Source organism: Natrix helvetica, assembly GCF_964273705.1.
Source record: "Natrix helvetica genome assembly, chromosome: 1".
Lineage (NCBI taxonomy): Eukaryota > Metazoa > Chordata > Lepidosauria > Squamata > Natricidae > Natrix > Natrix helvetica.
Genome location: NC_138548.1, coordinates 24,021,495 through 24,048,275, shown reverse-complemented (window position 1 = coordinate 24,048,275; position 26,781 = coordinate 24,021,495).

The window sequence follows — 26,781 nt, the reverse complement described above, 5'->3', positions numbered from 1 at the left end:
GTGTGCTTCAAATGCCAGAGTTTCTGAGCCAAAATTTTGGTTGCTAAGCAAGAGTGTTGCTAAGGTGAGTTTCACCACATTTTACAAGTTGCCCATGCCCACCCAGTCACATGACTGGCAAGCCACTCCCACCCAGTCACTTGACTGGCAAGCCACTCCCACCCAGTTACATGGCCAGCAAGCCACTCCCACAAAGCAGACCACACCTATAGAAGAGGTTCTAAAAATTTTGAAACCCACCACTGCCTCTAATGCACAGGAAGATAAAAGACAAGAAGGGAAGCATGTCCAAATTGCAAAATTCTGTTTATTATTATTTGTTTATGAAATTTACATGGCTACCCATCTCACAAATGTGTGTCTAGGATAGTGGTGTACAATAAAACCAACAGCTAAAAAATTCTTTAAAAACAGTTGGATATAAATATAAATGAGATCATTGAAGAATGCACCAGAACAATACAGTCTTCCTAACTACACCTGAAATTCCAGGATATCACTTAATTATCAGGTTTAAAAAAATAACTTGAGAATCTGTAAAAAAAACCTTTAAACTTTCTTTAAAATAGAAAAACTGAGATTTTAGACAAGCAGGACACACACTTGAACAAATATTTTACACAGCCATGAAGCAATAAATTAAATAAGCTGAGTGACAATAATTTTCAATCTTTTCTTAACATGATTATGTTGAATGAATCAATATGCTATGTGATATTTCATAGCAATCTGGCATTCAAAACCATGATAGAGAACTGAAAACCTGAATCCCTGTAAGGGGATTTGCCTGACCTTTTCTGGGCCTGACTTTGAACCTATGTAAAGAGGGATTTGATTAATACTTGAACTGAAAAGCTCCCAGAATATCCAGATGAGGCTGGGAAACTTAATAAGATATCCCAAAAGAAATCAGTGTCAAACCACTTCAGTCCCATTACACTCCCCCCTTAAGTGCATGGATGCATACATGTTGTCACCAGGGCTCATCCTTAGGGGACTTGAGGCTAAAACATATGAAAAAACAGTTACAGGGTTAGTCTAGTGAAGAAAAGGACAAGGGGAGACATGATAGCAGTCTTCCATATTTGAGGGGCTGCCACAGAGAGGAAGGAATCAAGCTATTTTCCAAGGCACCCAAAGGCCAGAAAAGGAACAATGGATGGAAACTGATCAAGGGGAGATTCAACCTAGAAATAAGGAGGACTTTTCTGATAGTGAGAACAATCAACCAATGGAACAGTTTGCCTTTGGAAATTGTGGGTGCTTCATCACTTGAGACTTTTAAGAAGAGACTGGACTGCCATCTGTCAAAAATGGTGTAGGATCTCCTGCTTGGGTGTGGGGGTTGGTCTAGATAACCTAAAATAGTTGAAGCAGCCATGACTCCAAAACATGGCTATTCTACTGCTTGGTGGATATCAAGAGCCATTGCAGTTTGGCAGTTCAAATCTCACCAGGCTCAAGGACGACTCAGCCTTCTATCCTTCTGAGGCGGGTAAAATGAGGACCTAGATTTTTGAGGGGAATATGCTGACTCTGTAAATGTAAAACATTTAGAGAGGGCTGAAAAGCACTGTAAAGTGGTATACAAGTCTATGTGCTATTGCTATTGTTATTGCTATCAAGATCAGGAGATTCTTCATTAGTTTGAATCAGAATCCCTTTAAAAAGCTTCCGTCCATTGGTTTCTTTGCTATCTCAGGTGTCACAACGAATGAAATCCTCTTCCCTGTGACAGTCTTCAAGTCTCCCCTTAACCTTTCTTTCTTTAGGCTAAAGCCATCCAGCTCTTTCAATCAAGTCCCTAATAATCTTTGCTGCTGCTCTCTGCACTTCTTCAATTTCTCAGCACCCTTCCTGTGGTGTATTGTGGTGACCAAAAATGGCCTCGGTATTCCAGGTGTAATTTGATCAGTGCAATGAAAAACCAAAATTGATACTCAGTGAGTTGGGTGCCTTTTTGTTTGTGTTCCTAGAATGATCGATTTCCCCCACTGCTTTCACTCTTTTGTACTTCTGTTAGAAAGACAAAAATAAACATGTCCTCTAGTTGAACTTAACCCTTGATGAATTTATGGACATGTCAACATTTGAGAGCCAGTTTGGTCTAGTGCAGGGGTGTCCAAACTTGGGAACTTTAAGACTTGTGGACTTCAACTCCCAGAATTCCCCAGCCAGCCATGCTGGCTGGGGAATTCTGGGAGTTGAAGTCCACAAGTCTTAAAGTTCCCAAGTTTGGACACCCCTGGTCTAGTGGTTAAGATGGCAAGCTAGAGGCCAGGAGACTCCGAGTTCTAGTCCTGTCTTAGATATGTATGCCGTCTGGGTCACTTTGGATTAGTCATGCTCTCTCGGCCCAACTTTACCTCACAGGGTTGTTGTGTGGGGAAAATAGGAGGAAGAGGGAGTATTAGATGTATTTGCTCCCTTGAGCACTAGAGATGAGATTTTTTTAAAAAATCTATTAAATAAATATTTTCTAGCTAATACTAAAAAAAGTGGTCACCACTGCCTATTTCTTATATTTATTTAACTTCCAAATTTGACTCATAACACTTGGGATTTATTGGTTGTTGTCCCTTTAAATATTTTGTAGGTCTGCTTCTTCCTAGATTCTTTTTAAAAAAAAATCTAATATGGATATCTGCTGGTACTTAATCATATTATAATCAATCACTTCTTAATAAACAATGGTAACACAACTTAATATTCTGGTGTTGTATTGTGCAGCCATGAGAAACAGAGATTAGTTGTTGGAATCTTCACTTTTCTATTTCTTTCTTATTTCTCTATTTCTGCACTTGCCTGCTGTCTGTCAATTATACAATAATACAATAATACAATAGTAAAGTTGGAAGGGACCTTGGAGGGCTTCTAGTCCAACCCCCTGCCTAGGCAGGAAACTCCATACCGTTTCTGACAGATGGCTATCCAACATCTTCTTAAAGACTTCCAGTGTTGGGGCATTCACAATTTCTGGAGGCAAGCTGTTCCACTGTCAGGAAATTTCTCCTCAGTTCTAAGTTGCTTCTCTCCTTGATTAGTTTCCACCCATTGCTTCTTGTTCTACCCTCAGGTGCCTTGGAGAATAGCTTGACTCCCTCTTCTTTGTGGAAACCCCTGAGATATTGGAACACTGCTATCATGTCTCCCCTAGTCCCTCTTTCTCTTAAGCTAAACATACCCAGTTCCTGCAACCGTTCTTCATATGGCTGCAATTATTATGGCTGCAAGTTGCAATAATCTTTTGGCAGAATTAAGAAAGCACATCCCTTCATACTTGCACTTAAGGATCACTATTGCTTTTATTCTACAAAAACATTTTGACTTACAACATGAAATTTAAATCTTAAAAACATTTTCATATATCTTTAATGCTCTGGAGAAAAACATGAGTTCCTGAAAGAATTAACACTTATTTTTCTTAAATTCATTGTGGAGTGGACTTAGACAATATGCATTTAGTACATGCATTTCATCCATAAAAAACAATCTGATTTAGAAATAGCTTACCACTAAAACCACTGGTAGTTGCTTGGTGCTGTGTGTTTTCTTATTTATTCACTGCCAGCCTTTATTATTTTTATTGGTAGTTCAAGGAGGTGAAAATACATAAAATAATCCTTCCTGCTCTTATTTTCCTCACAACAACAACCCTATAAGGTGAGTTGGGCTGAGAAAGAGGAACTGGCCCAAGGAAACCCAGCTGCCTTTTATGCCTAAAATGGGAGTTTTGATACACTGAAATCAGGAACTCTGCAGAAACAAGCTTAATGGATAGCTGTAAATTTCTACCATGATCATTTGTGTTCAAGTTAGTAAGATATGTGATCATAAAATATTGCAGAAGTTGCAAAGATTTCTCCTAAGTAGAAGTGTCTGTGTCTGAGCTCCACTAGTGAAATTGGAAAGGAGAGAAGAAGGAATGTCATACTAGACTCATTCTCCATGAGTTTTCAGATGCTTTATCTTGTCAAATGTTTCTCCAGAAACATTTATGGTAAGGCCAACAGCATTCTCAGACATGGCCAGAGTCCCACCATCTGTCCCTCCATCCCTCCATCCCCCCATCCATCATCTATCTATCTATCTATCTATCTATCTATCTATCTATCTATCTATCTATCTATCCATCCATCCATCCATCCATCCATCCATCCATCATCCATCTATCCATCCATCCATCCATCCATCCATCCATCCATCCATTATCTATCTATCTATCTATCTATCTATCTATCTATCTATCTATCTATCTATCTATCATCTATCTATCTTTCTGTCTGTCTGTCTATCTATCTATCTATCTATCTATCTATCTATCTATCTATCTATCTATCTATCTAATTCTTTATTGGCCAAGTGTAATTGGACACACAAGGAATTTGTCTTTGGTGCATATTAAGTAGAAGATGTTTCTCTATTATGAACTAATTCAGCTGCTCTTAAGGAAGTAAATTTGGATGCCCCCATTGAGACCTGAGGGACTCTGAATACTGTGGCTTTTTTCTCCCTGGGGGAATTACAGGAATTTTTAAACCTGGTTTGTGTGCTCCAACATTTTTAGTCCAATTTAGATATCAGGGTTTGAGGGCAGAGTTTCCGCAGGGTAGCAAGGGTTAAAAAAAAGACAGGATGGTAGCTAATGTTGTGCAAATCCCTGCTGCACATAAAAAAGAAGTGAAGCCTTGATGACACAATGCATCTGTCATCTTGACTTTTTTCTTCAATTCAAATAGCAGCATTTTTCCCATCCCCATGAGGGCACGCTGGAAAAACTGTTAAGAATTGATGCAGCATGCATTGTATTCCTCTCACTCTCAAATACTGCACTATGATGATCTAATTGTTTCTTGTCTATCCATGTGCTTTTCTTGAGAAATACAGGAGTGGTTTGCCATTACCTTCCAGTATGAAATTATGCCTTTATATCATTACTAAAACAAAGGCCTGGGTTAGGATCCTGAATCCTAGATCTTGGATCCTGGATCATCCTGGATAAAGTCGACCTATGTAGTTGCTAATAGGCAATGGTGACTTAATGGTACATAATCAATTTCTTTATTGTTGTTTGTTGTATAATTTGGGGTCGGGGTGACAAATCTATTGGTCATAAGAAGGGACAGATATTCAGAGGTTTGCGCCAGCTGTAAACACCCAGGTTTTGGGGGACTTAGTTCTCTTATTAGGTATAGGGACACATTATTCCAGGGTCACATTTGGAAATTCAGTGGTGATAGGTCTTAAGACTGTGTCAACACTGAAGTGGAGCTGAAGCTCACTGCATCAGTCTGGCTAGAAACTTCCCCCCGTTTCCCTTCTTTATTTGAAGAGGAATCATAGTCTGGGCCATGATGAAACCTTTGCATGTTCTCTCTTCATCAAGGGGAAATTATTCTGTCTGCAAAGCATTTCATACTAAGGTGAGGACAGTCTAAGAAGGAAGGAAAGAGACTAAGATTTATTTTAAATGATGCAACCCTAACCCCTACCCTTTTCCTCTTACCCCTTACCCCTAACCCCTTACCCTTTACTCCTTCTCCCTAACCCTGACCAACCCTGACTCTAACCCTAATCCTGACTCTAACCCTAACCCTAGCCTTAATCCTGACTCTAACCCTAGCCCTAATCCTAGTCCAATCAATCCAGGCATTTTGACATAATATGTGCTGGAAAGAAAATGGAGAGACTTAGCAAGACCAGCCTTTAGTAGCAATCAAATATGTAGTCTATCAAATATTTCTCTCTTTTTTGAATATTAAACCACAAATAAGGTTTAGATTGAATGTGATTTTCATTGGTAATGAGGGAGTGGAGCAAGGAGAGGGAGAAACATTGCTGGCAGGAAAGGGGCGATTCTACACTCTGTTGCTGAATCACTGAGAGACCCAGCCGGGGTATAAATCTGTGCTAATTGGCAAATGCAATAGTACTGTAACTTTATTCTAACAAGAGTTCTCAGAGGGGAGGCTTTAATGAAACAATTATTCTTTCCAATAAAATAACAATTAGTGGTTGGGATTGAACTAATTGTTGCTAACCTGGAGCAGTGCACTGCACAAAGGAAGCCAGAGATGGCTGCTTTGGGAAGAACTGCCAATTGCCAAAAAGAAAAAGAAAAAAAAAGAAGAAAAGAAAAGAAAAAGTCATCAGGCAGCATTGAAGAATTGTTGAATCAGAAGGGCCACATTGGCTATGGAGTCCAATTCTCTGCTCAGTGCACAAAGGTGAGTGAAACCTTCTCAACTGAATGGCTTTTTTGTTTTTGGCTGAGCGCAACCAATGAACAAGCATTCATTATCTCTCTTCATACTTGGTTCCTGGGATGGTATGTGGGGAAAACCTATGAAGACAGGGTGAAGAATTGTTACTTATGGAACTAGATTAGCCCAAAGCTGCATAATGGGCAGAATAAGGAGTTGAGAACAGACCCTCCATAGTTCCCTGGGTTGTAAAGGAGATGGCAGATGTACAGATAGTCCTCAACTTACGACCACAATTGAGCGCAAAATTTTCATTGCAAAGCAGTGAATTTTATCTCATTTTACAATCTTATTTTAACCCAGTTGTTAAGTGAATCACCGCAGTTGTTAAATTAGTAACATTATTGTTAAGTGGATCTGTTTTTCACATTGACTTTGCTTGTCAGAAGGTCACAAAAGGTGAACACATCAGCCCAGGAAACTGCAACCATCATCAATAGGATCCAGTTGCCAAGCATTGGAATTTTGATCAGGTGACCATGGGGATGCTAAAACAGTTGTAAGTTTGAAAAACAGTCATAAATCACTTTCAGTTTGCCGTTGTGGTCACTAAACAAAATGTTGTAAGTCGAGGATTACCTGCACTTTCAGACATACAAAATTCTGTTTTCTGTTCCTGAAAATTGGTCTACCGGGTAAGGCGGACATCAATCTTACAAGTCTGAAAGTACACTTCTCCCACCAACTCCTTTACAGCCCAAGAAACTAGAGAGGATGTCTTCTCAACATAGTGCCAAGCTTGGACTTGCCAAAATATTCCATGTGGAGCAGCTCACCAACTTATAGAATAACAGAGTTGGAAGGGACCTTGGAGGTCTTCCAGTCCAAACCCCTGCCTAGGTAGGAAACCCTATACAAGTGATGGCGAACCTATGGCACGCATGCCACAGGTGGCACACGGAGCCATTTGTCAGGGCATGTGAGACGCTGCCCTGTCAGCTGGCCAGCACGCATGCGCATGCTGGCCAGCTGAGTTCACCCTTTTTAAAAGCCATTTTTCGCCCTCCCCAGGCTCCAGAGGCGTTATAGGAGCCTGGGGAGGGCGAAAAGAGCCCCCCGCCCCCCGGAGGCCCTCCGGAGGCTTCATGAGCTTTCCTGAAGCCTCCGGAGCGCAAAAAACCAGCCCTATGGGCAAACCGGAAGTTCAGGAAGGGACTTCCGGTTGTTCGGAGGTTCGTTTTGCCTGCTCCGGAGGCTTCAGGGAAGCGTCCTGAGGGTCCCTGAAGCCTTTGGAGCACTAAAAATGAGCAAACTCTGGTTTGCTCGGAGGTTCAGTTTGCTCCGGAGGCTTCTGAGAAGCGTCCTGAAGGTCCCTGAAGCCTTCGGAGCGCTCAAAACGACCCTCCAAGCAAACTGGAAGTGACTTTCGGTTTGCTCGGAGGGTCATTTTGACTGCTCTGGAGGCTTCAGGGAAACCTCCTGAAGGTCTCTGAAGCCTCTGGAGGGCTTCTGGGGGACAGGGAGGCTGTTTTCACCCTCCACAGGCTCCTATAAAGCCTAGGAAGGGTGAAAAAGCATTCAAAAAATGGAGGGTCGTGCCTGTAGTGTGTGCATGCATTATGGGTGCGGCACGCCCGCACGTGACCCCCCTGCGCTCCCCCCACTTATGGCACGTGAGCCAAAAAAGGTTCGCCATTGCTGCTCTATACCATTTCAGACAAATGATTATCCAACATCTTCTTAAAAACTTCCAATGTTGGAGCATTCATAACTTCTGGAGGCAAGTTGTTCCTGATTAATTGTTCTCACAGTCAGGAAATTTCTCCTCAGTTTTAAGTTGCTGTTCTCCTTGATTAGTTTCTCCCCTTTGCTTCTTGTCCTGCTCTCAGGTGCCTTGGAGAATAGTTTGACTCCCTCTTCTTTATGGCAATCCCTGAGATATTGGAACACTGCTGTCATATCTCCCTTAGTCCTTATTTTCATTAAACTAGACATACCCAGTTCCTGCAACCGTTCTTCATATGTTTTAGCCTCCAATCCCCTAATTATGTTTGTTGCTCTTCTCTGCACTCTTTATAGAGTTATAAATTATAAACATCTTCTTTACATGGTGGTGACCAAAACTGAATGCAGGATTCCAACCAAGGCATTGTAAAGTGGTATTAGCATTTCACGTGATCTTGATTCTATCCCTCTGTTTATGCAGTCTAGAACTGTGTTGGCTTTTTTTGGCAGCTGCTGCACACTGGCTCATATTTAAATGGTTGTCCACTAGAACCTCTCAAAAATAAAATTTCTAAAATAATCTACTTTATCTAGAGGCACGAGAGATTGTATCCAGGTTCTTCAATATATCACGTATAGTGTTTATGGTCTCATTGAAAGGAATTAGCCAAGTCTAGTTATCCTCCGTTTGCCTCTTGGTAGTAATCAGGGTTGAGAAAGGGCTGAGAAGTGAGAGGGAACAGTTCTAAGGATGGTTTTCAGGTTAAACTAGAGCAGATGTACCTTATGCATTAAAGATTAGCAAACTCAGGGGCAGAGAAATAGAGATACCATTGTAATTCAATCAGTAGGATGTTATAATGTAATAAAGCAGGAGAGTAATGGCCTGTTGTGTATGATAACTCATTTTTTCTGTCTGCTTTCAATGATGCAAAGATCTGCTTAGCAGGTTTATGGAGATTTAATTTATATTATCAGGTGACACAATTGAACAGCCTAATAAAATACTCTCTAATATAATACTCAATGTTTTAAAGTGCTTCCTTCTTTATGGCTTGATATGTCACCTAAGAAAAAAATGAATATTACTCATGTCAAGCATAAATGGCTGAGAAAAATTACTTCCCTCCTTCTTCTGTTTCTTACTTTTACTCTTCCGATGATATTTTGCCTCATTTTACATATTTTTTAAAAAAAATCTCGGTCTTTTGCTTCTTCCTAAGACTGTCCTCATTTTGGGCACTAAACTTGGGGAGAAGGTACCTGCCATGGTCTTCTGTGCTGGGAACAAAAGGACATACTTATGCAGACTTAAATCAGAAATGAATTAATGTCAATACTAGCTTTCTCCAACATGGCGCATACATTTCAGACACCATCACATGGGTCAGAATTTAGAGTTGGGGAAATTAGTATTGTTCTATTAGTAATAATCTTTGTGTTAGCGTTCTAAATACCATGCAGAATTAAATCATTGTCCAAGGCAAAGTTATCCTTAAAGGTCCAATTTATTCGTACAGGCAAGTTAGCCCGTCTATGGAAAATTCCAACACTGATTTTCCTCTTGGAATTCCACCCAGTTGAAAGTTCATGATCTATCCCCACACCCCATAATCCATCACATGTTCCAATCATCATCTTCCACGCTGGCATCTACACCCCTCTGCTTCCGGTCAGGTGTCGAGGTGCGGAGACAAAAGATTACCTTGAGCTTCTATAAAAGAATGACAACAATACATTCCACAATCCTACTCCTTTCTATTCCCCCCTCCCAACTACTACACTAATGAAACACATAGGAAATTATAAGAAAGTGTGGCAGGCCAAAGATCCTAAAAAAAATTAACTACAGGCCTGACACTTTGGGTATTTCTTATTGGTTTTTCCAGTGTGACTGAATTTTGGGAAAATAAAGCTAGGATGCATTTGGAGAAATTAAAGTTACGACCTTTCATATGCTAAGTAATGTACTCTCATTTTATAGATGATTATTTGATTATTTCTATGAATGGAAACCTGAATCTGTGACCATCTAAAACTCCTTATAGCAGACTTTTTTTAACTGGAAAGGCTGAACTAATTACAATGCCATAAAAATTATTTGGATTCCTTAGTGCTCTTTGTGCTTGGTTGTTTTGCTTGTAGACATTTCATTACCCAATTAGGTAACTAGGGATTCTAGGAGTTGAAGTTCATACAATTTAAGCAGTTAAAGTTGAAAAATGCTGGTCTAAAGGAACTGTTAGAAGAAATGTCCCCCTGGGTCCAATTCAGTGGTGGGTTATGACCGGTATGCCCTGGTACAGGCATACTGGTGCCTGCTGGGGGCACCAGGTACCGTCCTGGTACAGTGCTCCAGATACCGGTATTTGAAGTTTTTGGGGCTTCTGCGCATGCACATGGAGCATATGGTGCCTGTGCGATGCTCCACTGAGCAGCTGGAGCATCACGGGTAGTAACTACACATGCGTGTGCTGCACATGTTCATGTGGTGGGTGCCCGGCCCCGTTGCACCGTACCAGTTGCACCGGGATCCAGAACCCACTACTGATTCAGTTCCAAGTGGGAAGAAAGTCACTGGAAACATGGAAACTGCTTGGAAAGATGGTTTTAATGGTGGACCACATGGTTTGAGGTCCTGGGCAAAAAGAAGCACATGGGTGAGTGTGAGAGAGAGAGAGTGATACCATCTCTTGGGCCTCGCCTTGGAGCTTCCTGTTCCTGTGTAAGAAATGTACTCTCATTGGTTGTCAGACTCCCACGGGGTCATGCAGGGGTAACTTAGTAGGTTGTCTTGAGTCCCAGGCCTGGTTGAATCTTGTTGGGTGATAATGTAATCAAGGGGCTTTGGGCAATTCCTATTATGGCTTAATGGTATGTCCTGGTTTGGATCTCGAGCGATTGCTACTCCTATCATGTCCTGAGGGCCATGTCTTTTGTTTTGTAGATAAGCTGGCCCAGCCTTTGTCTTGTAGATAGGTTGGCACCAAAATATCTGCTGGAGGGGGGGGGGCAGGGAGTTGAGGTTCTGAGTTTATGTCTTTAGAAACATGTTTCTCATTTAGGAAAAATACAATATTCTGCCTTTTTAATATTTCCTAGAATATTTCATTTTTCTAGGAGAGGGGTGGGTTCTAACTTCCTACAGAACAAGCATTTTATAATTAGGTGATCTTTCAAATACACAGAGATGTCATTAATGTAGAGGTACAGAAGGCCCCAGAAAGGAATGCAAATACAATCCAATTGGGTTTTTTGTTTTTTGCAAAGGATGGGGTGAATCTGCCAAGATGAATCTGAATAATGCAGGCATAAAATATGTTTAAAAACCTCATGCTCTGTGGCTCTTCCAGCTGAGGAAGAGGCCAGAGCTCTCCTGAAAGGGCCATCCCTTAGCAAGGCACTGTCTAAAAATAGCTGAGGTTGTAATGAAAGAAAGGAGGAGATTAATGGTTATTGTTGTACAGAAAGGGGTAATCAGGAAGGAAACAGCTCGGTCCTGTTCTCTAAATTTAATTTACAGATATACAAATCTCTACTTAATGAGAAGCCAGCGAGTATATTCTGTGGCAGAAAAATAAACTTGGTCTCACAAAGAAATATTCACCGATTTTGCCCATTATCTGGTGTACTAAGCAATTCAGAAAGAAAGAGTTGTAATGTGCAACTACCTGAAAACAATGTTTGTTATTGCAACTTGCTGACGGTACATCCCTGAAACTCAGGTCTCCCTTATGCAGATGCAGAACTGAACTGTATAAAGTTTTATTTCTGTCTGTACACCGCCCCGAGTCCCTTCGGGGAGAGGGGGCGGTTTATAAATCTAATAAACTGAAACTGAAACTGAAGTGGTTTTTTTTAATCTATGAGTATAATTTATTGTGATATGCTTCAATTGTCTTCCTAAACTGTGGCTCCAGTCTATTTAATAGCATGTTACGGTAAATAAATAAATAAATTAGAAAGCCTCTTTGCATTGGAGAAGCAACACAGTACCAGTAAAAGGAGGGCTTGAGTAGCAATTCTAGGACCATCTCAAGAGAAAGAGAAATTTGACACTGGAATCAGTTAGCCAAAGAGATGCCAGAGGTTGGACTAGAAGACCTCCAAGATCCCTTCCAAACCTATAATTCTAAGTTGGAGTCTCTTATATTGAATGTAGAAGCAAGGGTCATCTGTTGAGTTATTTCAATATGCATTCCTGCAATGAATAGAAGATTGGACTCAGTGGTATAAATACCACTACAAATCCTAGGAGATCTGAGATTGGGGAAATCTCAGGGCTTATCAGTTTCATTAGCTCCAATGGCACAACGGTTAAAGTACAGTATTGCAGGAAAAAAAACTCTTCCCACAGCCTGGAATTTGATCCTGATGCCATCCTTCTGAGGTCAGTAAAATGAGGACCCAGATTGTTGGGGACCAGATGCAAATAATGTTTCTGCCTTATAAAATGCCCAGAGAGTGCTGGGCATGATATAAGTGCTATAGGATGGTATATAAGCCTAAATGCTACTGCTATTGCGCTCAGTAATGGGAAAGCCAGAAGAGAAGAAAGAGATTTCTTTTTGATCCAGTCCAATGCAACAGGATCAACTTACAACCACTTGTTTAGTGACCATTCGAACTTATAACAGCACTGAAAAAAGTGACTTATGACTGTTTTTCACACTTGCGACTATTACAGCATCACCATGGGTCATGGGATCGAAATGTGGATGCTTGATAATTGTTTCATATTTATGATGATTGCAATGTCCCGTGATCCCCTTTTGCAACCTTCTGACAAACAACATCAGTGGGGAAGCCAGATTCACTTAACAACTGTGTTACTAACGTAACAACTGCAGTGATTCGCTTAACAACCATAGCAAGAAAGGGGCAATACTCACTTAACAACTGTCTCGCTTAGCAACATAAATTTTGGGTTCAATTGTGGTTGTAATTCGAGGACTACCTGTATGAGATAATGTGCATGACAGAAAATGGGACCAAGAAGGAGCATATTTTTGAATGGCAGATTCAACAGAAATGGAAGAGTTATTGTTCATTTGCTGTGTTGCTAGAATATCCAAAAGATTAGTGGCAGAGAAGATTCCTCGCCGCCAGTGTCAGAACGGGATGCCATCTGGAAAGTCACTGGTTTACCACTGCTCCCAAAAACCAATTTCTGCAAACAATTGATCATGTTCAGGCCATGGACTTTTTAGAGACATGTGGTTAATGGAGTAATTCAGAAGCAAGCTTCTGGGCTCAGTTCTGTAAAGAGGATTGTTTGGAAATTTTCCTAGCTGTGGTCAACTGTACTATTCTGAGTTTAATATTTTATAAATAATAAAATCGAAGTGATTTTTAAATGGTAACAAATAGCCTTATCTTTCCTTCAGCTTTTTGCTGCCTTCTATTAGTTCTTGAAATTTCTGCATTCCATGTGTGGGACTCCTGCATGATTTGCATTGGAATGAGGGTTTCATCATTTTTTTTTTACCGGTGGGTTGTGGAAAAAAGATACAATACAATACAATACAATACAATAGTAGAGTTGGAAGGGACCTTGGAGGCCTTCTAGTCCAACCCCCTGCCTAGGCAGGAAACCCTATACCATTTCAGGCAAATGGCTATCCAACATCTTCTTAAAGACTTCCAGTGTTGGGGCATTCACAACTTCTGGAGGCAACTTCTGTTCCACTGATTAATTGTTCTAACTGTCAGGAAGTTTCTCCTCAGTTCTAAGTTGCTTCTTTCCTTGATTAGTTTCCACCCATTGCTTCTTGTTCTACCCTCAGGTGCCTTGGAAAATAGTTTGACTCCCTCTTCTTTGTGGCAACCCCTGAGATATTGGAACACTGCTATCATGTCTCCCCTAGTCCTTCTTTCTCTTAAGCTAGACATACCTAGTTCCTGCAACCGTTCTTCATATGTTTTAGTCTCCAGTCCCCTAATCACCTTTGTTGCTCTTCTCTGCACTCTTTCTAGAGTCTCCACATCTTTTTTACATCGTGGCGACCAGAACTGAATGCAGTATTCCAAGTGTGGCCTCACCAAGGCATTATAAAGCGGCATCAACACTTCACGTGATCTTGATTCTATCCCTCTGTTGATGCAGCCTAGGACTGCGTTGGCTTTTTTGGCAGCTGCTGCACACTGCTGGCTCATATTTAAATGGTTGTCCACTAGGACTCCAAGATCCCTCTCACAGTTACTACTACTGAGCACATATGGATGATAATACATGGTTTTGGTGGCTAGAAACCACAGAAGACACTGTAGATTTAAGGAATACTTCATTATTTTTGTATATAAGAGGATATATACAATATATATACATATATAAGAGACTTTCAAAAGCCTGTCCAAGTCTCTTCCTATTCTATCTACAATAAACAAAATTAAGGTGGGGATGTTTTGACTTCCTTTCTCATGCTTCCTTCTATTTCTGTACTGAGGTTATATGCTGTATAATCTTGTCCAAGACCCTCTTAATGGCTTTTTCATACTTTCCCAAAGGTCAGCTTTAAATTTCTTTACATAACCCATACTAATGTATCAGAAAATGCAATCTAATAACAATTGTAAATTCTTTACTTATCACTTTTCCAACATTTCATTCCACCTAATTACCAGGAACAGCTACAAGTAGAAAACTGAATATACAGATTGTTTCCCCCTCTCTCTGTCTCTCTATTTCTCTCTCTCTCTCTGTGTGTAAGGCTATACCTGAGAAATAAAAGATTTCATGATATTGAAATGGCATGTCTCCCCATGGTGGCCAATTAACATGGTAAGCAATGAAATCATCTCAAGACTGATAACTATGCTTGCTTAATGAAAGTACTTACAAGCCTTCAATGTTGGAATAACAATAGCATACAAAAAAGCAAAAGCGAGAGTGAATTGGTGTATCAAGCATTAAAAGAATGTGAAAGCAGAGTTCGCCTCCATACAGATTTATTTAAGAGTATGTACTTTTACAGTATTTCAGTACGTATATAGGCTAGCAATTGGATAGTTAAGGAATGAGTGTGTTTGTGTGATATCTCTCTAGATAATGTGGAATCCTTAGTGCAAAAAGCAGTAGCACATACCAGTTTTCATAAAGAAAAAGAGACTACAAAGGATGTTATTTTTAATCATGGCTCACATGCTTTGGTACACCTTTCTCTTACAACAATGTTTCTCAACTTTGGCAACTTTAAAATGTGTATATTTCAAATGCCCAACCAGCATAGCACTACCAAGGTTGAGAAACACTGCCCTGAAAGTTAGATACCCCCAAACATCTTGCCCTAATACCAATGAATTCTGCTGGCCTTTAAATACCTTTCTGAGTCCTGGTCAGATTTCGGGTTGTATGATTGGCTGGATGTAGTTGCTTGGTTCTTGGTTTTTTTTTGGCAGTTTCTTTTGCCAGGTTTTTTTTTTTTTTGCCAGCTTTACCCATTCAAATTAATTTGTTCCCTATCTAGCACAGATGATGTTACCTAGTTTGTGTAATGAAACATTCAGAAAACAACATACCATCTCAAAGAGCACCAAAGAGTCCCTCATTTCAACCATGAGCTACAAATATTCTCCTTTATTGAAAGTATCTTGATCCAAAGTTCTTTAGGGCCTTAGGGTTAAAAAAAAGCAAGGTCTTTGTTAGGATCCAACAATTTCTGGACAAGTCTTCTGTGAATTGTTATGTGTCTCTTTGTCTATCAGTCAATCCTCTTGCCTTCAGTTCTGTTTAATTTTGAATGAGACAAAGCATATTAGTTTCTTAATGGATTCTATCTGCTCATTCAGTGACATCTTGCTAACATCAAGCCCCTACCAGAGACTGCCAATTGCTGTTTTAGCTCCAATTCCAGATCCTAATTTTGTTCCATAAAAGACTCAGAAAATGGCAGCAAAGATTTAAGGTGTCTGAAAACTAATTTCTATGAGAAGAGATGAATAAAACTAGATCTTTAATCTGGGAAAAGCCAAGGGAAGATAAAATAGCAATTTTCAAGCACTTGAAAAAGAATCAGTCAGAACAAATCCACACCTTGTTTTTATCATCCTGGATTGTGTAGACAGTAATCAGAAAATACAGATCATGACTGAAACTTGGGGGGAAAAATTTAACAGTGGAACCAATTACTAAGAGGTGGTATACTCTGTATTGGATTTGTTAAAGCGGAGACTGAACAATCCTCCAATGGGGAGCACTTTAATTTCCTATATTGGGTGGAGAATCAGTCTTAATGACCTGAAAATGCCCCTTTCTGTTTCTGTAATTCTGTAATTTATAGCTTTATAGATAGAAGTGATATTGCCTTTTATATTCCACATCCGGATCTGAATTCTGTCCTTCTAAGCAATTGCCTGCTTAATGGAGAGTGTTGCATTCTTAGACAGAACAGAGTAGCAATCTCTTAATGTACAATAGAAATGGTACAGATGCTGTACCCATTTGAAATTTCATTATTTTCCCTGGAAATTGAACTGTGTGATGCTTACTAACATCTCCATTCTGGAAGTTCTGGTAGAAGCTTCATTCCAGTAAGAGATCAAATTAGAATGGACAGATTTGATATACAGTATGTAGCTAATCAAACATCGACTATTGCTGTGACAGTGGAATGGAAATGGAAAATGATAGATGTTGATATGGAAGACTACGGTAGTCCTCCATTTATGATCACAATTTAGCTGGAACCTTGATTGAATGAGGTGGTCATTAAGTGAGATGCCCCTTGACTACTATGCTCAACAACTGCAACCTCAGCTTTCCTAGTTTTAGTCATTAAATGGCCACATGGGCATGGTGGGGCAAGGAAAGGGTATGGTCATCTCACTACACCCAGCAGGTCCAGGCCCTCTCTCCACTAGGGAGAAGGATCAAGAGAATGATGGTACTTGCTAGTGTTTTTTCCTGATCTGAGCTCCATTCTTCTAGCACATGAAGGGGTTGATGAATAAACTTGAAATCTGGTGAAATGCCATCATTCTGAAAGGCTAGCACTTTCACCAGATTTGAGGTCCGCTCTTCAAGGAGATGAGGAGAGATCCCTCAGCACACTGGGGGAAGAGACCTCAAATCCAATGTCCCTGCACTTGTAGTCTTCCCTGCCAGTTTCCCCACTGACTTTCTGAAAATTGCAAAATGCATTCACATGATTGCAGGGCATTTGGTAAATAATTTGGTTCACATTCATACATGTGAACAGTCTTCCAAGTCCTTAAAATGCAACCATGTGATTGGCAGGGGGCCACAAGAAGTTTCATGATAACCATAAAATACTTGTTTGCATCTGTTGTAGCTGCAGCCCTTAAGTGACCAGTCGTAAGTTGAATTCTAGTTGTACCACAGCTCCAGGTGGGGCCTGCAAAATCAAACTATGTTGATCCAGACAGTAATACTTTTCATCAAACAAATTGGAGCGAGGACAGTAAAACAGAGCAGACTTACAGTCAACCGGAATTGTCCTTTTTTTTATCATCAGCAAAGTTATTTTATAGCCATTTCTGATAACCTGTGATAATCCAGAGATCATCATGCTATCTTACAAACACAAATAGGCAGGAAATATATATTGAAAAGAAACATTCAGATTAGCGAAGAAAGCATTTAAGCAGTAGAAGACTGAATTGGACATATTCAAAAAAAGAACACTAATTTGGAAAACTGGGATCTCCACTACTCCCCAGAACATTTGTAATAATATAAGGATGCATATTTCATGCCCAAAATGTTCATGTGTGAGCAAAAATCCTAACATTTTAGCTCTAAGTGTAGCAGACATTGCAGACAGCTGGTTTTCAGCCCCCTCCTCTCCTCTCCATCTGTCAAGCAACAAAGTGATTTACTTCCAGGTAATTACAGGAAAGAGTTTTATGACTGGAGGCAATTGTCATAATTCTGCTTAGAAATTAACTCTCTTTTCAAGCTGAAACATAATTTAGAGATGGGAGACAATTGAGACAGCTAGTTTATTTTTGGCATAGGTGACAATCTCAATTGCTCATTCAATTATTTAGAGCAACTATTTAAATCTAAATGACTGCCAATTTAGTGAAGTGGTTAAAGTCCCTCGACTAAAAGCTGGGTGACTGTGAATTTTAGTCATGCCTTAGATATGAAAGCCAACTGAGTGAATCTGGGCCAGTTCTAGAAAGAAAATAATGACAAGGTGAAGAAGTCCCTGAGGATTTCACTCTGCTAGTCATTGCCAACTATAGGGGATACCGCTCATCTCAATTTAAGACCATTGGGCAAGTACTGTCCAAAGACGTGTCTGTCGTCATGTGGCCAGCATGACATCACAGAGCATTGTTACCTTCCCACCAAAGTGGTACCTATTTATCTACTTGCATTTGACTGTTTTCAAACTGCTAGGTTGGTAGGAATTGGGGCGAGGATGGAAGCTCATCCCATCGTGCAGTACTCAGGTCTCACCAGTTTTTCTGCTGGCAAGCCTGGCATCTTAATGACTCAGCCATCACACTTCTCACAAAATAATGGCAAAGCACTTCTGAAAATTCTACTGAGAATGTTGCATCAAGTTTTCCATAAAAGGTAAATATTTGGAAACATAAAATTTAAATTTTAAAGGCAAAATATGAGAATACCAAAAAGATGAGCATGGTAGCAAGCAACTTTCTGTCTTCTCAAAAGACTTCTAAACAAACAAATCTTATACTGTGTGAAGTGTAGAAGATAAGCCACTACTTTAAAGAGTCATGAGACACATGTCACTATGTTGTTTCTGGTTGTATAGCTTTTTCAGGTTTTGGAACAGCATCCAAACTTAAAACACTTCCAGCCTCCCAGAGAAAATTACTCATTATCTTACTGGACAGAAGAAAAAAAACAAAAGAAGAAGAGGAGGGGGCAAACTATTTTCCAAATTATCAGAAGGCAAGATAAGAAACAGTGGATGGAAGCTAATCAAGGAGAGAAGCAAACTGGAAATAAGGAGAAACAATTAGAAGTTAGAACAATCAATTAATGGAATATCTTGCTTTCAGAGTTTTGGGTGCCCCATCACTGGAGGCTTTCAAGAAGAGATTGAAAAGCTATTTGTCTGAAATTGTATAGACTCTTCTGCTCAAGTTGGTTGAACTACATGACTTCCAAGGTCTCTTCCAATCTATTATTCTATGTTTTGAGAAGAAGATAGTAGAAACAAGATATGATCCACAAAAGCCCCTCTTCTGCCATAGATGAGAAGCTAGGAAAGAAGTCTTCTTCTGTTAGTCATTCTCTGTTCAAAATATTTGCACAAAAACAGTAGGTTTTGGAGATACTATAGCTATTTTATAGCGGGACATGGTGGCTCAGTGGCTAAGATGCTCAGCTTGTCAATCAGCAGTTCAGCAGTTTGAATCCCTAGTGCTGCGTAATAAAGTGAGCTCCTGTTACTTGTCCCAGCTTCTGCCAACCTAGCAGTTCGAAAGCATGTAAAAATGCAAGTAGAAAAAATAGGAGCTACCTTGGTGGGAAGGTAACAGCATTCCATGCGCCTTTGGTGTTTAGTCATGCCGGCCACATGACCATGGAGACATCTTTGGACAGTGTTGGTTCTTTGGCTTTGAAATGAAGATGAGCACCGCACCCTAGAGCCGGGAACAACTAGCACATATGTGCAAGGGGAACATTTACCTTTACCTTATAGCCATTTTACAAAGTGTATATTGGAAATGTTGCACTCCAGTAAGTATGCTTATTTTCATTTTTTTTAAAAAAACCCCAATAATAATAAAAAGCCTTTTTGAGACCATATGTTGGGTGGGAGGGACACAGAAAAAGAGGGGGGGGGGATCACAAAACCATATTACAGAAAATGTGAAAAAAATCCATTACTATATAAAATGGCAAGAAATACATTTTCCAACTTCTGTTTAAAATATGATATATTCTTATTCAATTTAAAAAAAAGTTGAATGAATTTTGAGATCTTGCAAGGCTGAATAAAGGAGAAATTTGAACTCTGAATTACAGCTATGGTTGATATTGCTAGCATAAAATGATAGTCCCATAGCTAAGAATGTTTTGCCTTGAATCCTAATTCCGAAATGTCATAATATTGAGTACCAGTTAATGCAAGGATATTATCTTAAATGTCATGGGATATGAAAGAGAAACATGCATCTAGATAAAAACAACCCAAAAGAACAATAGGCACACAGCCAGTACCAAAGCAGGGGTGGGTTCCAGCAGTCACTACTGCTGGTTCACTCGTAGGCATACTGCGCGTGTGTGCAATGCAATAAAACTTGCTATTCGCATGCGCAGAAGCAAAAACACAAGATGGCACCATCCGGAGAACCGGTTCAGTGGGTGGCAGGCCCGGATCACTGCCAGTTCCAGCGACGAACCAGGCCCAACCAGTAGGAACTCACCACTAAACCAAAGGGACACATTGTTCTCACCAAGTGTAGCATGTTGTGTGAGAAGCTGCCAACAGCCAGGTGTACAGGATGCACTTCTACAGAGCTGTGGATCTTATTCAAACCAGTGTGAAATTCTATCAATTGGAATTACTAAGTCCATTAAGGAAATTTATGCACTTAAGTTAGAGTTACGGGGAGATAATAATAATAATAATAATAATAATAATAATAATAATAATAATAATAATAATAATAATAATATTTATTTCTTAGCCGCACCCTCTCCCGAAGGACTCGGGGCGGCGTACAATAAAACATATGAAATAAATATATAGACAAGACATACATATTACAAAAACATATACCAAGACATGTACAAGGAGGAGGTCGGCTAATGAATAAAAACAATAAAATACAATGTTTAGAAACCCCTAAATAATTGAATACAATTAAAATACCCAAATAAAAACCCGTCAGGAGCGATATAGTTAGATCAAAGTTGAGCCAGGCCAGCTACTTGGAATAGGTGGGTCTTGAGCTTTATACGAAAGGAGCGGAGGTCAGAGGTATTCCTAATATCAGGAGGGAGGTCATTCCACAGGGCTGGGCCCGCCACAGAGAAGGCTCTACTCCTAGGCGCCGCCCCCCAACACTGTCTGGTGGACGGCACCTGGAGGAGGCCCTCTCTGTGCGAGCGGATTGGTCGCAGGGATATATGGGGCAGAATACGATCCCGCAAGTAACTAGGTCCTGAGCCATGGAGCGCTTTAAAGATTGTTATCAAAACCTTGAAACGCACCCGATAGACCACAGGAAGCCAGTGCAGCTCGCGCAGGAACGGTGTCACATGGGAGTACCTAGTACTCCCCATAATTACCCGCGCGGCTGCGTTCTGGACCAACTGTAGCCTCCGGGTGCATTTCAAGGGAAGCCCCATGTAGAGAGCGTTACAGTAGTCCAAGCGAGACGTCACCAGCGCATGAGTGACTGTGCGTAAGGCGTCCCGATCCAGTAGGGGGCACAATTGGCACACGAGGCGAACCTGGTGGAACGCCCCCCTTGCCACGGCTGTCACATGGTCATCCATGGACAGCCGGGCATCCAGGAGGACGCCCAAATTGCGCGCCCGCTCCACGGGGGCAAGTTGAATGCCCCCGATGGCCAATGATGGAATTAATTGGCTGAACCGGGGAGCCGGTACCCACAGCCACTCCGTCTTGGAGGGGTTGAGTTTGAGTCAGTTGTCATCCATCCAGATCCGTACGGCTTCCACACACCGGGACATCACTGGAAGATGCCTCTTCCAGTTGCCAAAACAAATATTTAAAACTTAAAATTTGAAATCCTCCATTGTAGAAGTTATTCATATTCTGTTACATCAGGTGGGAATGAGAAATCCAAAGGATTCCCACATGGGCACAATAATACTGGGAGGGTAATAACTTATTGAAATAGTTTACATTTCAAAATCAGTTATTAAACAAATGGGATTGGCCTACTGCCTTTAGAAAAAATTAAATTATCCCAAATTAGCTTGCAGATACAGCCACTTCAGAATTCATTTTAGCACAATCTTTAGAAACAAAAATCAAGGTCTTACAAAGGGAAAATGAATGTACAAATTAATGTGATGCAAAAATAAACCAAGAGAGTTAATGTTAACAAGGAGAGGGTTTATCCAGTTAAAAAAAGGAGAATGTCTACCAGAGTGTTACCATCTAGTTAAAATAAATGATATGTCAGCTGGATTTTACAGAGTAAAATGAATCAGTGCAGATGTTAACTTAGTAACACAGTTGTTAATGAATCTGGCTTCCTCAGGTCACAAAAAGTGATTAGATGACCCCAGGATACTGCAACAGTCACAAATATGAGTCATTTGCCAAGGGTCTCAATTTTGATCCCGTGACTAAGGGGATCCGCAACAGTCATAAGTATGAAAAAAGGTCATGTCCCTTTTTTTTCAATGCCATTATAACAGTCACTAAACAAATGGATGTAAGTCAAGGACTACCTGTATTGGTATAATATGGAGGTTGTGGCATGACTTGTTCCTAAGTTGGGTTTTCTGCCATTTGCAGTTGCTATCTTTGGGTTGGTGGTGCGAACAAATCTTCACTTTGTAAATCAGACTTTGTTTCCTCAAGTAATTCATGATTCAGTGCTTGGACTATTAAGCGGCTTTCACTGAATAAATGCTATATAATCCAGACTTTCTTTAAAAATAGCAAGTTTAATTGGACATCTCCACTGAATAATCCTTTTACACTTTCTTCCCTTTTCAAATGATCAAGAGCCAGATCTTGTAACATCATTATCATAATGCTGTATAAGAGGTCTTGTATCTCTCTTAGACCTACCATCACCTTTTCTTTAATAGTAAATCTAACAAATGTTGCAATAATGTCTTTCAGGTAAAAAGAGAAACCTCAGAGCCTAATAGGTAGCTGAGCTGAGCCGAGCTTAACTAAGATGTTGGACTAGGGTTGAAGAGATACAAGTTCCTATCCAAAATCAGGCACTAGGTGATTTTGGATTAGTCAGCCCTTTTCAGACTAACCCATCCCACCATGCTGGTGATGAGAGTACTGTGAAATCTCCCTTGAGCTCTTAGAAGACAGATGTGATATAAATCTAGCAAATAAATAAAACCTATCTCTCCTGCAGTTAGAAGACTCTATACCACTGCAAAACAGCAAAATGGATCATTCAAATCATTCAAGCTTTTTTGCTTGTTTGTGAAATTTTCTTTTTCTTACTTTTATATACTTTGAGTATACAGTACATCAAAGAGCAGATTTGATCTAGTGGTTAAGGCACCAGATTAGAATGCAGGAGACTGTGAGTTCTAGCTCTGCCTTAGCCATGAAAGCCAGCTGGATGATTTTGGGCCGGTCACTCTCTTTCAGCCTACCCCACCACACAGAGTTGTTGTTGTGGGGAAAATTGGAAGAAAAAGGAATATTAGATATGTTCACCACTTTGAGTTATTTATAAAAATAATACAATAATGTCCTGGGCTTACAAGAGTAATTGAGCACAGAATTATTATCATGGCTCCTGCTAGTTCTTAAGCATGTAATCAACCCAATGTTACGTTTTTACAGTGGTTGTAATTTTTAAAAGTTGCTAAGTGACCAGTCATTAAGTGAGGAATACCTGTAAAAGAGGGAAATAAATATAAGGCGTTGGTTACTTGATGTTGTTTCCTGCTTATCTAGGTGTTAGTTGTTGCACAGATATGCATTTTAAAAAACTGGATATACAAATGAGATCTCCCAAAGTTTTGAAAAACTTTTTGAGAAATGACAAAAAGGATGAATTCCTCTTACTGGGTATACAAAGAAGACTTGCTAACATTCTGAAAGATTTGGGGGGTAGGATAAAAAAAAGATAACAAGAAATCAAGTTGTGGTACTCTTCATGAAGAGGTTAAGGATTAAGGTGGTTGTAAGTATAGAAAAGAAATACAAGTTAGGCTTATTGATCAAGGTTAAGAATTTAAGATAGACAATTTAGTTGTATCTGACAATCCTTACTGGATTTTGGTAATAAGGAATGAATGATGGGAATGTGGTTTTTAGCTAAGAAATGAGATATGAGGTCAAGAAAATATACGTTGTAACTTAAGAAGAAGATAAATTTTCTTAAATTATGTGTACTTGTTAGGATGAAGGTTACTTCTTCTTTTCTTTTTCACGCTATATTTCTTTTCTTTTTATTTAGTTGTAATTTGTATAGCTATTCTTTTCAACTGTAATCTGTAATTAAATTATTAAAAAGAAAGAATCTAGCTGTAGCCACCAGAATCACCAGCATTCTGCAGAACATTTTTTGCTGGGAAAAGAAAGAAAAACCCAATACTGTATTGTACATTTTCTGCCCATAAGTGGATCAGCAAATTTATGTCCAGATATTTTATTAAAAGCCCAGACATAAATCTGTCAAATAAGAAATCTGCTCTGCAAAATAGGCAGTAAAAATGATCTGCACATTTCTAATCATAAAAATGTTTCATCATAGAGTAGGGTTGTGTAAAACTTCAAAAGGTGCCTTGTTTCACAATGGTTTGAATTACCTCTTTGGCTGAATGGGTAAGAAGATGTCACCTTCATAGTCCAAAATGCCTCCCTGAGGCAAATGAAAGCTGCATAAAACTAAACTTATGTCTAGTGATCTCACTGGGGCCACTTATCATGTTTGGGCTGCAATGTTGCCTTCTGGGAACAAGCCCCACTGAGTGTCATTGGGTTAACTTCTGAGTTCATTATAGCACTCCAGTACATTATATAGATTCTCTTATGTAACCAGCAGGAATAAAACTAGGGTGATCGTCTTACCAGTCTTACTGATTTAATTCTAATTTGTGCACAATACTCATTTGGTTGTCTGGACTACAAATTATCATTTCTGGGATCATGAGGTGCTTGGTACTCTCTGAGCTTGGTTGTTTTCTTGAAGATATTTCATTACCCAACATCATCAGTACTAAATGGGAGTGAAGTTTGCTCTCTATTTATATACAAGTTTATCCTGTCAGTATTGGTAGGAATGTTCTTGATGGTTCCTTGAAATGGGTGTTGTTTATTGCTTGATCATTTGTCTGAGGTGGTAGTTCTTTCATTGGGGTATTGTTTATTTTTGATTGTTGATCAGGTATTAATCTTGGTGTTAATCTCTCTTTATTAGCTGCTGCTTGCTGGCAAGGAAGTATTTTAGTCTTGTTTTTTTTTAGGTTTTGGATTGTGTTTTTTGAATGCTGTGTTTATCTCTCGGGCCTGTTGATGGCTAATTTCCCTGAATGCCAAGTTTCCAGGAATTCTCTAGCGTTTTTTGACTTGGCTCGATCTAAGATGTTCAGTTTCCCAGTTGAAATTATGACAAAGTCTTGAGGATCACACTGCTTTTGCCAAAGGCTCTGGCAACCATTTCATAATGACACTAACATAATGAAAATACCTAGTGTCATAATGAAAAGGCTCTGCCTGTTCATTCCTGCATTGAAGATGATAAATAGTTCCCAATGCATTATTATTACAGCAAAATTCTAAATGTAAACTCATTGCAAAAAGATTACATGAAAATTGTAGATAGAAAGTAGAGACTTGGTAAGTAATGAGATTGACTATGATGTGCTGGCCACACCAGACAATCAACCAAATTGTACTATAAAGACTTGAAGAGCAAAATTGGTATTTTGATAGTGGGAGATAATGTATGCTAAAACGTATCTCACAAAACAGAAATTGATGCCAACAGATTTTTTTTTCAGGAAGGAAAGGCGCTTTTTAATTAAACAAGATTGTGAAAAAAAGTGTCACGACGGGAGCTTTGAACATCCCAGCTAAAATTCCCTAAAGAAGCCCTACAAGGGGCAACTTCTCTTCCCCCCTCCCCCTTCAAATCTCTTACTTTTCTGCCACTTTAAGTAGACTGAACTTGTTAGTTTATGAAATGCAACTCCTAATCCCTTCAGTGTTTCTTTTGGGAAAGATTAACTGCAATTGAGAATGTAGATAGTGCCTCATTCACACACACTCACTCTTGGAAGAAAATCCTTCACCCTTCCTATTTATCTTATGCACTGAAATTGCATGAAATGAAATGAAAATGAAAAAAAAATGCAACAAAGACGATTAGGGAGCGGGAGGCTAGAACAGATGAAGAATGGTTGCAGAAATTTAATTTAGTTTAGTTTAATTGAAAGAAGGACTAGGGGTGACAAGAAAGAAGTGTTCCATATTTGAGCATTTGCCACAAAGAAGGGGATCAACCTATTTCCCAAAGTACCAGAAGGCAAGATAAGAAACAATGGATGGAAACTAATCAAGGAGAAAACCAACCTAGAGGATAAATTTCCTAACACTGAGAATAATTAACCAGTGGAACAGCTTTAAATCAGAAGTTGTAGTTGCTTAATCACTAGAGGCTTTTAAGAAGAGACTGGCCGGCCAATTATCTGGAATGGTACAGGGTCTCCTGTTTGTGTAGTGGGTTGGACTACAAGACCTCCAAGGTCCTTTTCAACTCTGTTTTTCTCTTAAAATAAGAATGCATGGATTAGTAATATTTACAAATTACATTCTAACATATGGTGATAATTGAAGAACAAGGAATGAATTTTGGGAAGCACTGCAATGTACAATACAATACAATACAATACAATAGTAGAGTTGGAAGGGACCTTGGAGGTCTTCTAGTCCAGCCCCATGCCTAGGCAGGAAACCCTATACCATTTCAGACAGATGGCTATCCAACATCTTAATGACCTCCAGTGTTGGGGCATTCACAACTTCTGGAGGCAAGCTGTTCCACTGATTAATTGTTCTAACTGTCAGGAAATTTCTCCTCAGTTCTAAGTTGCTTCTCTCCTTGATTAGTTTCCACCCATTGTTTCTTGTTGTACCCTCAGGTGCCTTGGAGAATCGTTTGACTCCCTCTTCTTTGTGGCAACCCCTGAGATATTGGAATACTGCTATCGTGTCTCCCC